Here is a 15,204-nt window from a genome sequence, read left to right as displayed (position 1 = left end):
GCTTATACAAATACTAGATATGTATATATATTTACATGCGATATAGATATTGTTGAATCTCGGATTTTGATGATGAAATCAATTGATGGGTTAATTGATCTAATCCATATTATTGAAGTTAAGTGTGTAGGATTAACTACGATAGCCTGAAAACATAAAGCAAGGATACCAGAGTCAAGTTCGATGGACGTTTGAGTGTCCGAAGATTCGTCGGGAATGTTGCCGGAACTAGCCGAGAATTAGTAGGGAGCTTGCCGAAGGGTTTTCGGAAGCTCGCCGGAAGGTATGTCGGAAGTTCGCAGAGCTCACCGAGAAAGATAGTTGCTTACCGAAGAAGCTCGTTGGAACTCGCCAAGATCAAATCGTGAAGTCTAGGAGCTTGCCGGAGTCCGCAGAATGGTTTCCGAAAGTTTATCGGAAGACCGCCGAAAGTTCGCCGGAAGCTCGCTGGAAGAAGTCTTGACTTGCGGTTAGGATTAGGTGTTAATGTCTTTAAATTCATAGTTAGCACGTTAATTAGGGTTAGAATTAGGTGTTAATCCTATAACCCAAGTAGGGGCCAATTGGGCCCGAGTTCGGACTGGTTTGGGCCAAGTTTGGAGCCCGACCAGTGAGCTGAAAAAGTATAGGCGATGGCACCGCCAGATTAGGCGGTGGCACCGCCTAGAACCCGAGAACTGAGCGGTGGCACCGTTGGACTAAGTGGTGGCACCGCCAGTACACTGTTAGTGTCAGACACTGACAGGCGGTGGCACCGCCACCGACAGGCAGTGGCACCGCCAACCTCGGAAACCCAAGAGAATTCAAAATTTGGAGCCCAAATTTGAATCCTCTTGGGGCCTATAAATACCCCTCAATTCTCAGTTGATATTACAACTTTTGTAAAAGCAATAAATTGAGATAAAGGTCTTAGAAAAGTCTTTAGCGAGTCTTGTCTTAAATTGCTTGAGTGTTCACCTCCGTCTTCCTCTTCAAAAATTGTAAGAGTGTGAACCACTTGTAAAAGGTTATAAGAGGGGTATTTGTCCTTCCCCTTCAAAGAGATTTGCTAGTGGAAGTTAGAAGCCTCATTGAAGAAGGCTTCACAAGTGGATGTAGGTCATTTGACCCAACCACTTTAAATTGGCATGTTCATTGAATGTATGAGTGCTTACTTTTCTGCAATCGTTATCTATATAGCAGCAAGTTTCCGGTTTTTACTTTACTCAAGTTACAATCAAAGCGAAATCTCTTTGCATTTTACGGAATCATTTTCGAACTTACAAGTTTTAATCTGCTGCACTAATTCACCCCCTCCTTTTAGTACCGCTCCGATCCTAATAATTTGTATCAGAGCAAGGCTCACTCTCATATTTGGTTTAATACCCAAGAGAGATGGCTTACTCCGGCATGCATGAGGGTCATTCTATCACACGTCCACCTATGTTTAATGTGTCGGATTACACGTATTGGAAGACTCGTATGAGGATCTTCCTCATTTTCATAGATTTCGAGCTTTAGACTATTGTTGAAAACGGATTTCAAAAATCTTCTCTTCCGATGAGTGAATATAATGAATCAGAGAAGAAGGTTTTTGCTTCAAACGCAAGGGCTATGAATGTCTTGTTTTGTGCACTAGACAAAAATGAATTTAATCGTGTTTCAATTTGTGATTTGGCTTTTGATATTTGGAGAACTCTTGAGGTCACTCATGAAGGCACTAACCGAGTGAAAGAGTCCAAAATCAACATCCTTGTGTACTCTTATGAACTTTTCCGAATAAAACCAAGTGAGTCCATCGGAGACATGTACACCCGTTTCACGGTTGTCATCAATGGACTCAAAGCTCTTGGTAAAGATTTTTCTAACTTTGAACTAGTAAATAAAATCTTAAGATCCCTTCCTAAAAGTTGGGATCCAAAAGTTACGACCATTCAAAAGGCCAAGGACCTTAAAACATTCCCTCTTGAAGAACTTATTGGGTCTCTAATGACCAACGAAATGACGTGTTAAGATCATGACGAGTTCGAGAACCCCCTTCCAAAGAACAGGAAGGATATGACACTCACATCACAAGAAGATCACTTGAAAGGAACATCAAGTGATGAGGACGACAGTGAAAATGACATTGCACTTTTGACTCCAAAATTTAAAAATTTTTTTAAGAAAGAACAAATTTAAAAATAACACCAAAAACAAACTTGAATATAAAAAGGACCAAGTGATATGCTATGAATGCAAGAAGCCGGGGCATTTCAAAAATGAATGCCCCCAAGTCAAGAAGAAGCAACCGAAGAAGAAAAAAGCTCTAAAAGCAACTTGGGATGATTCAAGTGATTCTGAAAGTAAAGAAGCTAGCAACAAAGAGGAGGCAAACTTCGTGCTAATGGCTTTAGGAGAAGAGGTATGTGATTTAATTAATGAAGATTTATCTTTTGAAGAACTCTCTATCGCTTTTCATGAATTATTTGATGAATGTAGAACTATTAGTAAGAAGTTAAATATCTTAAAAAAAGAGCATGTCTTACTGCAAAATAAGTTTGATAGTCTTCAAAATCCTCCATGCTCTAAGTGTGAGCATTTAGAAGCAATAAAAAATAAAAATTTGTTACTTAAAGAAACCTTAAACAAGTTTAAGGTCGGTAGCAAAGGATTAGACATGATCCTTGCAAACAAGGGTCACGTCGTAAATAGAAGTGGAATTGGATTTGTTAAAAGATCACATCAAAATCCTACCACTTTCATAAAAGGACCTATATTGCATGTTTCATCTTATATGAAATGCAACTTTTGTTGTAAATCAGGACATATTGCCTACAAATATCCGTTTAGGAAAATTAGTCCACATAAATTAATATGGGTTCCTAAAGGAATTATAAATAATTCAATAATAAATAACAAAATTAGTGGATCAATTTTTGAGGCACCCAAAATCAAATGGGTACCTAAAAATCATCCTCTTTTGTAGACAAACCCACAAGCTAGGAGCAAGAGATGGTATCTCGATAGTGGATGCTCAAGACATATGACTGGAGATCCATCTCATTTCTCTATGCTCACTAGCAAAGAAGAAGGGTACGTCACCTTCGGAGACAACAATAAAGGCAAAATCATTGGCAAGGGAACCATAGGTAACAAATTAAGTTTTTCTATTGATGATGTATTACTAGTTGATGGATTAAAACATAATCTCTTGAGTATTAGTCAACTATATGATAAAGGTTATATCGTTAGATTTGAATCAAATATGTGTATTATTGAAAAACCAAACAATAACATGACTATGATTGCATTAAAACAAAATAATGTTTACACCATCAATCTTGATGAACTAAGTAATGAAATGTGCTTCTATGCTCTAAATGATGATGCTTGGCTTTGGCATAGGAGATTAGGCCATGCAAGCATGAAACTAATATCTAAGATCTTATCTAGAAAATTAGTACGAGGGATTCCAAATATGAAGTTTATTAAGGACAAAGTATGCGATGCATGTCAACTAGGTAAACAAATAAAAACTAGTTTCAACCAAAAAATCAAATTAGCACCACTAGACCATTACAATTGATCCATTTGGACTTATTTGGACTAGTTGATATGACAAGTCTAGGAGGAAGCAAATATGCTTTTGTAATTGTGGATGACTATACTAGGTATGCTTGGACCTATTTCTTAGTTCACAAAAGTGATTGTTTCAAGTGTTTCTCTAAATTTTGTAAACTCACTCAAAACGAAAAAGGCTTCATGATTTCATCAATTCGGAGTGATCACGGTGGCGAATTTCGAAATCTTGATTTCCAAAATCTTTGTGAAGTTAATGGATACAATCACAACTTCTCCACTCCAAGAAATCCTCAACAAAATGGAGTAGTTGAAAGAAAAAATAGAAACCTATAAGAAATGGCAAGAACTATGTTAAATGAACATAGTCTACCCAAGTATTTTTGGGCCGAAGCCATGAATACGACTTGCTACATCATGAATAGGGTTCTAATAAGACCGTCTTCATCAAAAACTCCCTATGAATTATGGAATAACAAAAAACTAAATATTTCTTATTTTAAAGTTTTCGGTTGCAAATGCTTTATTTTGAATGAAAAGGATACCTTAGGAAAATTTGATGCTAAATCCGATGAAGACATCTTTCTTGGTTACTCTTCCGTTTCTAAGGCTTTTCGTGTTTTTAACAAGAGAACCTTAGTTATAGAAGAGTCTATTCATGTAGTTTTTAATAAAATTTCTGATTTAAAGAAAAATAATTTTAATGATGATTTTGGTTTTGATAATTTGAATTTAAATGAACCCCCTCCTCAAAATAGCAACTTGGATGCATCTTCTTCCGAAATTTCCTTACCCAAGGAATGGAAGTATATAGATGCTCATCCAAAGGAGCTAATTATAGGAGATACATCAAAAGGGGTTCAAACTCGTTCTTCTTTCAAGAATTTTTGTGCTAACGCCGCCTTCCTTTCTTAAATCGAACCTAAATGCATTGACGAGGCCTCAAAAGATGATTTTGAGGTCATTGCAATGCAAGAGGAATTGAACTAATTTGAGAGGAATGAGGTATGGAAGCTTGTTCCTAGACCTAGTGACTATTTAGTCATTGGTACTAACTAGGTCTTTAGAAACAAGCAAGACGAATGCGGTATCGTGGTTAGAAACAAGGCTAGATTAGTGGCCAAAGGTTTCGACCAAGAAAAAGGTATCGACTACGAAGAAACCTTCGCTCCTGTAGTAAGATTAGAAGCCATTAGGATGCTTCTTGTCTATGCTAGTTGTAATAATTTTAAACTATTTCAAATGGATGTCAAAAGTGCCTTTTTGAATGGTTTTATTTCCGAAGAAGTATATGTCGAACAACCTCCCGGATTTGAAAATTCTCTTCTTCCTAATCATGTATTCAAATTGACTAAGACTCTCTATGGCTTGAAACAAGCTCCTAGAGCTTGGTATGAAAGGCTTAGTTCCTTTCTTATTTTAAATAATTTTACCAAAGGCAAGGTTGATACTACATTGTTTATCAAACACTTTGAAAATAATTTTCTTATTGTGCAAATTTATGTTGACGATATTATTTTTAGTTCTTCGGATGAATCACTATGTGAATCATTTGCCAAATGTATGAGTCATGAATTTGAAATGAGTTTATTGGGTGAATTAACTTTCTTTTTAGGATTATAAATCAAACAACTTAGTGATGGTATATTTCTTAACCAATCTAAATATACATTAGAATTGTTAAAGCGATTTAACATGAATAATTCAAAAGCGATAAACACCCCTATGAGTACTTCGACTAAGTTAGATATGGATGAAAATAATGAAAATTTCGATCAAAAAACATATAGGGGAATGATAGGTAGTCTACTCTACCTCACCGTGACTAGACCGGATATCATATTTAGTGAAGGACTTTGCGCTAGATTTCAATCTAATCCTAAATTATCTCATCTTAAGAGTGTTAAAAGAATATTTAGATATCTTAAAGGAACTCCAAATTTAGGATTGTGGTATCCAAAATCTGATAAATTCGATTTAATAGCTTATGCAGATGCCGATTTTGGCGGATGCAGGATAGATATAAAAAGTACATCCGGAACATGCCAATTTTTAGGACATGCACTTGTTTTTTGGACTTCCAAGAAACAAAATTCAGTTGCACTATCTACGGCGGAAGCCGAATACATTGCTGCAAGTGCATGCTGTGCACAAGTTGTTTGGATGAAAAATACATTAGAAGACTATGGAATTCACTTAAAAAATATTCCCATAAAATGTGATAATACAAGTGTCATATGTCTTACCAAAAATCCAATTCAGCACTCTAGAACTAAGCATATCGATATTAGGCATCATTTTATACGCGATCATATCCTTAACAATAATATCATTCTAGAATTTATTGACACAAAGCATCAATTAGCAGACATTTTTACAAAAGCCTTAAATGAAGACCAATTTGAATTCATTAGAAGGGAACTAGGCATGTTAAATTGTCCATGAAAATAAGCTTGTTTGAATGTATTTTCCAAAAAATGCCTCATCCTCTTTCTGTTCTTTTGTGGATTTGATTTCATCCTTCTCTTTTGATTCCAAATGACATATTAAAGTATAACCCAATATCTTGAGTCAAACACCTCTGAAAAACAAAAGAGGGGAAGAAAGAATTTTTTTTTTCTTCTCTTCCACGGCATGCCAGCGGTGGAACCACCAGAACTGGCGGTAGCACCGCCCAAGAGCCCCTTTATAAGCCGAAGGGTTATGGCCAACAGTGACACCGCCCCCAACCCGTGAGAAACTGGCTCAAGCTCTCCCACAACCTCTCTAAACCCTCATTCCAACCTTTTGAAGCCTTGGAGAGGGATTCTTGTTGGTCCAAGCTCTCCATCTTCCAAGAAATTCTCCATAAGGTAAAATCTAAAATCTTCCCTCTCTTCTCATTATTTTGTCTACTCTTTACAGTTTCATCTATCATCTTGTCTAGATAATGGCTCCTAAGAGATCAAAAGGGAAAAGAGTTGAAGGAGATTCATATGACCAAGATCTTTTTAGATCCAAAGAAGTAGCTCTTAAGTTTTCAAATTTCGAAACAAGATGTATCCATAAGGGTAAACATGTTGATCTCAATGAACTAGGAAACCTAGAACCCATTAGGTGGTTTGCACATCTAGATGTCCTACCTCTCCTACAAATAAATGAACCAATTTATCCTAGGTTAGTTAGGCTATTTTATGCAAACTTATATGTGGATAATGATAGTCTAAGTACTTACCTACTAGGAACACAAATTAGAATTTTTGATAGTACTATTTGTGAACTAATTGGAATCACTAAAAAAGATAGGGGTTGCTATTTTAGAGGTAAATGGGATGTCAATATAATCGGAGCAACTTACTCCGAAGCCGTCGAAACTATTTTTGCAAATTCGGACCTCGGCATAATACCTAAGAGTTGCGAGCACTTACTGTCCTTTAACTCTAAAATTCTTCATCATATCATAATAAGCATACTATTCCCTAAGCAATTTCATCTTGATGAAATGAGTCAAATAGAGATAAGCACCATGTATTGGATTATGACCGGTCAACATAACTGTTTTGGATACTCAATCCGGCAACACATGCAGGATATTATAGCTAAAGACACTATGTTGCCATATGGAGGGTTAATCACTCGATTCCTACTTGCCCATGACATTTGTATCCCACCCGATGAAGAAACAATTCAAAGTGATCGATATAACATCATCAATAGAAATCTACTGAAAAGACTTAGGTACACATTTAGCAATGGTATATGGGTTAGGTAACCTAAAAGGACTTATCCAATTCCCCCACTAGTAGAACACCCTGAAACACCAATTCTTAGGGGAAATGAATCTCCTCCTCCTAGTCCCTTTGGCGCAGCACCTTCGGCTCCTGTTTCATCCTCCAAAGAACTCATTATGGCAGAATTGTATCAGATCAAATCACAGCAAGACCAACTCAAATCGTAGCAAGAACAAATTCAAACCCATCAAATTGAAATTTTGAAGGAACTACGACAAATGAATCAAAAAATAGATGTCATGTATCAGCACTATGGATTACCTCCTACGGATTAATCGATGTACCCTCTTATTCTGTTCTGATTACTCTTAATGTCAAGTTAGAAGTTTGTCATCTTCTTTTGAACAAAAACTGAACCTTCTTTTGAGATGTATTTTTAAATTCTGGATAAATGCTGATTTGTTCTGGATGAATGCTGATTTTTTTGTGAGATTAATTTTGAATGATGAATTTTGTATGATTAATCTTAATGCTGAATTCTTTTTCTAATGATTTTATGATCTCAGTTTGTGTGCTTTAAGTCTCATCTCCCTTTTGTTGATGACAAAGGGGGAGAAGTGATGACTTGTACCATTTCGATAGCATGACTTAATGAAAATATCTTATGTGCATCGATAACATGACTTATATGAATTGCAAAAGCTTGTGTAATACAAATGTCTTATATGCCTTGCAAAATCCTTGAGTATATCGCAAGTTCTTAGATTGGTTGATCATATGAAATCATGTCTTACATTTATATCATGAAATTCATGTTGAAAGTTTTTATCTCTCGTCATAGTGAAAATTATCCCTTATCATTTGACTTAAAAATAATTTTCATAGTTGGAAATTATGAGAAACACGAAGTTTCGTATTTGCTCATGCTTAATGAGAATAACGATAAGTTCAACAGTTAGAACTTATCGGTTTATGCTTGAATTCAAAGGGATATAATTCAAGTGTTTTTATCTTCTCATAAAATGGTATATAGATAGGAGGAGTTATGTTTAACTCCGTCATCAATTGATTGTCATCATAAAAAAGGGGGAGATTATTGAATCTCGGATTTTGATGATGAAATCAATTGATGGGTTAATTGATCTAATCCATATTATTGAAGTTAAGTGTGCAGGATTAACTACGATAGCCTGAAAACATAAAGCAAGGACACCGGAGTCAAGTTCGATGGACGTTTGAGAGTCCGAAGATTCGTCGGGAATGATGTTGGAACTAGCCGAGAATTAGTAGGGAGCTTGCCGAAGGGTTTTCGGAAGCTCGCCGAAAGGTACGTCGGAAGTTCGCGGAACTCATCGAGAAAGATCGTAGCTTGCTGAAGAAGCTCGTTGGAACTCGCCAAGATCAAATCGTGAAGTCTAGGAGCTTGCTGGGAGTCCGCAGAATGGTTTCCAAAAGTTTATCGGAACACCGCCGGAAGTTCACCGGAAGCTCGCCGGAAGAAGTCTTGACTTGCGGACTTTGTAATAGCTTAGGAAATGTCTTTAAATTCATAGTTAGTACGTTAATTAGAGTTAGGATTAGGTGTTAATCCTATAATCCAAGTAGGGGCCAATTGGGCCCGAGTTCGGATTGGTTTGGGCCAAGTTTGGAGCCCAACCAGTGAGCTGAAAAAGTGTAGGTGGTGGCACCGCCCAGAACCCGAGAACTGAGCGGTGGCACCACTGGACTGAGCGGTGGCACCGCCAGTACATTGTCAGTGTCAGACACTGACAGGCAGTGCTGACACTAACAGGCGGTGGCACCGCCAGCCTCGGAAACCCAAGAGAATTCAAAATTTGGAGCCCAAATTTGAATCCTCTTGGGGCCTATAAATATCCCTCAATTCTCAGCTGAGATTACAACTTTTGTGAAAGCAATAGATTGAGATAAAAGGTCTTAGAAAAGTCTTTAGCGAGTCTTGTCTTAAATTGCTTGAGTGTTCACCTCCGTCTTCCTCTTCAAAAATTGTAAGAGTGTGAACCACTTATAAAAGGTTGTAAGAGGAGTATTTGTCCTTCCCCTTCAAAGAGATTTACTAGTGGAAGTTGGGAGCCTCATTGAAGAAGGCTTTGCAAGTGGATGTAGGTCATTTGATCGAACCACTTTAAATTGGCGTATTCATTGAATGTATGAGTACTTACTTTTCTGCAATCGTTATCTATACAGCAGCAAGTTTTCGGGTTTTACTTTACTCAAGTTACAATCAAAGCAAAATCTCCTTGCATTTTACGAAATCATTTTCGAACTTACAAGTTTTAATCCGCTGCACTAATTCAACCCCCCCTCTTAGTGCCGCTCCGATCCTAACAGATATATATTAAATATGTATATGTGTGACACGTCATATTAGGAGACCAAATCGTAGAAACATCTCTCTTGATAATATTAAGTCGATAAACATGAGGCAATTAGATTGACCCACGTGGCCTTCCATCGTTATAAGTAGGAACCGATTTCCGGTGTAGGTTGAGTTGGTCAAGTCCCTCGAGACTCACCTATATCGCGATTCGCTATCTTGCTTACGACATAGAGATGTCACCGGTGACCTGAGGACATGGTATGCTTGGTCGAGTCCCTCGAGGGTATATTATCAAATCAGACTCATCTTGTAACGAAGGTGTTAACTTAACTGAGCATCATGGTTGGTCGAGTCCCTCGAGACCATGGTGATTCGGAGGCCGAACAGGACGGAAATCACAAAGAGTTGTGATCGACAAGAGTTGCCTACCTTTTAGGCTTAGTGTGATTGGTCGAGTCCCTCGAGGTTACACTAAGACGCTGAATGGATCCTGATCCCCACTAGAAGTCTGCCGGAGACTTCCGTTTCACGTGCTGAGGGTGTCGCATGACTCGTTAGTAAAATAGTGGGAGCATATTAAGATAGAAGTCCATATCTTGATAGTTTATTTCTTGTAAAATCTGTATGTTATTCATTTCTGCTGCATCTTTATTTTCAAAAAATGTCTCTTTCAAATCCCTTACGTGGCATACTTGATGTCAACCGCCTCATTGGTCCAAATTATACAGATTGGCTCTGTAACTTGAGAATTGTTCTCACGGCGGAGAAAATCATGTACGTCCTTGATACAGTGATGCCTACGCTCGAAGAAGGGGCAAGCGAGGATGAGATCGCTCGCTACGTGAAGTACATTGATGACTCCACTCTTGCTTAATGCTATATGTTGGGCTCTATGACTCCTGAGTTACAGAGACAACATAAAAAGATGGATGCCAGATCCATTCTCCTACATGTCCACAAATTGTTTGAGGAACAGGGAAGGACTCAGTGATATAAGATATCCCAGAGCCTCTTCCACGCTAGGATGACTAAGGGGACACTGGTTCAGAACCATGTCCTAAAGATGATTGAGTGGATAGAGAAACTCACAGGTCTAGAAATGGTCCTAGAGGATAACTTATGTGTGGACATTGTGATTCAGTCCCTACTAGATTCCTTTTCATAGTTCATAATAAATTTTAATATAAACAAGCTTGAGGTGACTCTCCCAGAGCTCCTCAATATGTTGAGGGAGGTAGAAAGTACTATTAAAAAGAGAAGCCAGTTCTCTACACTAGTGAGACCAGAAAGAAAAGGAAAGCAGAAAGGTCCCTTAAGAAGGGAAAGGGCAAGGGCAGACCAAGTAAAGCAAAGGTTGCTAAGAAAGACCCAGCAAAGGACAAAGGCCAGTGCTTCCACTGTGGCAAAGATGGGCACTGGAAGAGGAACTGCAAAGAGTACCTTACAGAAAGGGCGAAACAAAAGCTTGATAAAGCTTCATGTACATTCATGATCAGTCTCCATTTGTCAGACTCTTATGATAACACATGGGTATTGGATACCGGTAGTGCTTATCATATATGCAATTCGTTGCAAGTTCTAGCAAGGCCTAGGAGACTAAAGAGAGGCAAGATGAACCTTAAGATGGGTAATGAAGCAAAAGTTGCTATAGTAGATGTTGGCGAGGTTACCCTACATCTGCCGGGTGGAGTTTTTATTGCATTAGATGCATGTTATTTTGTTCCTTCTATTATCAAAAACATTATCTCCATTTCATGTTTGACAGTTAGTGGATATAAATTAGTTTTTGAGAACAATGGTTGTTCGATATTATTAGATGATAAGATCATCACGAAAGGAACATTGCATAATGGTCTATTTATGTTAGACACTACTCCACATATCATGAATGTAAATGTGTCCAAGAGGAAACGAGATGAGATGAACAGTGCATACCTGTGGCATTGTAGGCTAGGTCACATCCATGAAGGAAGGATTCAAAAGTTGCTAAATGATGGATATCTAGATCCATTCGACTATATGTCATATGCAACTTGCGAGCCTTGCCTTCGTAGAAAACTGACCAACTCTCAATTTAGTGGAAATGGAGAGAGTGCCACTTAGCTGTTGGAACTCATACATAGTAATGTATGTGGACCCATGTCAACTCATGTCATTGGTGGTTACTCCTACTTTATTACCTTTACTGATGATTTCTCAAGGTATGGATATATGTACTTAATGAAGTACAAGTCTGAGGCCTTTGAGAAATTCAGAGAGTATAAGAATGAGGTGGAGAACCAGACTTGAAAGAGTATCAAAACTCTTCGATCAGATCGAGGAGGTGAGTACTTAAGTATATAGTTTACTTAATTCCTCAAGGACCATGGGATATTATCCCAATGGACACCTCCTTATACACCTAAGCTCAATGGTGTCTCTGAAAAGAGAAATCGTACGCTATTGATATGGTACGGTCCATGATGAGTTTCGTTGACCTACCCATCTCATCCTGGGGATATGCCCTAGAAACTGCAGCTTACCTTCTGAATAGAGTTCCAACTAAGTCGGTAGTGTCTACACCATATGAGATATGGAAAGAGAAGAAGCCTGATCTTAAGGTTGTTAAGATTTGGGGCTGTCCTGCCCATGTTAAAAGACACAACCCCGATAAGTTAGAATCAAGGACAAAGCGATGTAAATTTATGGGATACCCCAAGGAAACTTGTGGGTATTATTTCTATCATCTCGAGGACCAAAAGGTCTTTATAGCTAAGAGAGCAGTGTTCCTTGAGAAGGAACACATTCTTGGCGGAGATAGTGGGAGCATGATAGAGTTGAGCGAGGTTGGAGAACCAAGCTCAAGCACCACTCTACAGCCCGAGTCTGTTCAGGTACCTAATACACAAGTTTCAACTTTACGTAGGTCTGATAGAGTATCCCATCCTCCTGAGAGATATGTGGGACATATTAGAGGAGAGGATATTGAGGATATTGATCCTCAGACCTATAAGGAGGCTATTATGAGTATAGACTCCGGGAAGTGGCAAGAAGCCATGAATTCTGAGATGGATTCTATGTACTTCAACAAGGTTTGGAACCTAGTTAATGCGCTCGAAGGTATTGTACCCATCGGTTGCAAGTGGATCTTTAAGAAAAAGATCGGAGTAGATGGAAAGGTAGAGACCTATAAAGCAAGGCTAATGGCTAAGGGGTATCGTCAAAGGCAATGTGTTGACTACGACGAAAACTTCTCACTCATAGCAATGCTAAAATCAATCAGAATTCTATTGGTTATTGCAGCACACTATGATTATGAGATCTGGAAAATGGATGTGAAAACCGCATTCCTCAATGGGAACCTCGAGGAGGAGGTGTATATGATGCAACCTGAGGGATTCGTGTCCAAGAACTGCCCAGATAAGGTGTGTAGGTTGCTTAGATCCATTTATGGACTAAAGCAAGCTTCCCGAAGTTGGAACATAAGATTTGATGAGGCAATCAGATCTTATGACTTCGTTAAGAACGAAGATGAGCCTTGTGTATACAGGAAGGTAAGTGGGAGCGCGATCACCTTTTTGGTGTTATATGTGGATGACAACTTGATCATTGGGAATGACGTAGGAATGCTATCCACAATAAAGGCTTGGTTATCTAGACACTTCTCCATGAAGGACTTAGGAGAAGCATCCTATATCTTGGGGATTAGAATCTATAGAGATAGATCCAAGAGGATACTTGGCTTGTCCTAGTCCAGGTACATAAAAACCATTGTCAAAAGGTTTGGCATGAAAAATTCCAAGAGATGTCTCATACCGATGAGACATGGTATATCATTTTTTACGAGTATGTCCCCAAAGACTCCAGAAGAAAGGGCGAACATGGATATGATACCTTATGCCTTAGCAATAGGGTCTATCATGTATGTCATGCTATGTACTAGGCCTGATATAGTGCATGCTCTGAGTGTCACGAGCAGGTATTAGGCGGATCCAGGCTTGGAGCACTGGAATGCAGTAAAGTGTATCCTCAAGTACTTGAGAAGGACTAAGGATCTTTTACTAGTATATGAAGGTAGTAGCCTTAAGGTTGAAGGCTACATAGACTCAAGTTTTTAGTCTGATGTCGATGATAGCAAATCGAATTCGGGGTACGTGTACACCTTGAATGGAGGAGCAGTGTGCTGGAAGAGTTCCAAGCAAGATACTACTGTTGACTCGACCATAGAGGCGGAGTACATTGTTGCATTAGATGCAGTAAAGGAGGGAGTCTGGGTGAAGAAGTTCATCACAGATTTGGGAGTCGTGCCGGGTAGCGAGGAGCCGATCTCCTTATATTACGACAACAACGAGGCGATTGCTCAAGCGAAGGAACCTAGGTCTCATCAGAAATCTAAGCATGTTTTGAGGAGGTTCCACCTTATCAGAGAGATCGTAACCCGAGGAGATGTAGTAGTGGAAAGAGTTCCATCCGAAGATAACATTGCAGATCCACTGACAAAGCCGTTGTCTCAGATTGTCTTTGAGTGTCACAGGGGTCTGATGGGGATCAGACACATAGGTGATTGGCTTTAGGTCAAGTGGGAGATTGCTAGTCATAGGTGCCCAGTAAGCCAATCACGTGAGTGATGGCACGTGTGACTTGATACAGAATCTTTTTGCTTATTATATTTTGGCATATATCACTTTATAACTATTGCATAAATGTATATATATATTATGATGTCCTTGGATTTGTGCAATGGGAATCGGATCGTGATGAGATCACGAAAATGAGATCGATTCACCTTTAAACGCATATCCTAAATAATCTTGTTCATAGGTTACTCGAGAGGGACATCGTGATAACTGGACAGACTGGTGTGCTGTATACCCATCTATATGATGGATGCAGCTGGTCTCATAGTTGCTCGTGTAGGGACACTAGGGATACAGTACAGGTGCTCATTGGAGAATGAGTTCACTGATTGATTCGCTTACGGAATGTTGGATGGTTGATAATGCCTTATTGTCAAACAACGATTCTGCAGTCCTAGTGGTATATCTAGTCCTTAGACTTGAGGCACCAAGGATGTCCTATATGAGTGCTCCACTCTTTGATACCAGACTTATATGTTTGGTTGTCCCAGATCTAGTACAACTGGTCATTGAGAGTGGTAGTCGACCTTACGAGGGCTATTGAGTGTCGATAGAGGATCATCCACTCTCGGCGTCATGAGAGGAATATCCCATGTGTTCTTGCTCAGACAAATCCCTAGCCAGGGTCATTCGGGTTGAAAGAGAAAGAGTTCTCCGGGAGAATCCGATTAGAGCGAGACTCGATTAGAAACTATATGGGTCTGACAGCACCATCCTCGATATACGGTCTCTGGGATATTAGATGGATGAGGGACTATAGGTACATGGTAATTGAGGATAGACAAGTCCAATGGATTGGATTCCCCTGTATCGTTTGGGGACTACGGCGTAGTGGCCTAGTACGTCCGTAGTCGATGAGTCAAGTGAATTATTATAGAGATAATAATTCACTGAGTTAGAAGGAGTTCTGATAGGTATGACTCACGGCCAGCTCGATATTGGGCCTAGAGGGTCACACACATATGGTAGGCATTGCGATGAGTAGAGGTTCGGATATGAG

This window comes from Musa acuminata, chromosome BXJ1-4 (genome assembly GCF_036884655.1).
Source record: "Musa acuminata AAA Group cultivar baxijiao chromosome BXJ1-4, Cavendish_Baxijiao_AAA, whole genome shotgun sequence".
Taxonomy (NCBI): Eukaryota; Viridiplantae; Streptophyta; class Magnoliopsida; order Zingiberales; family Musaceae; genus Musa; species Musa acuminata.
Note: the sequence above shows the minus strand (reverse complement) of the source record.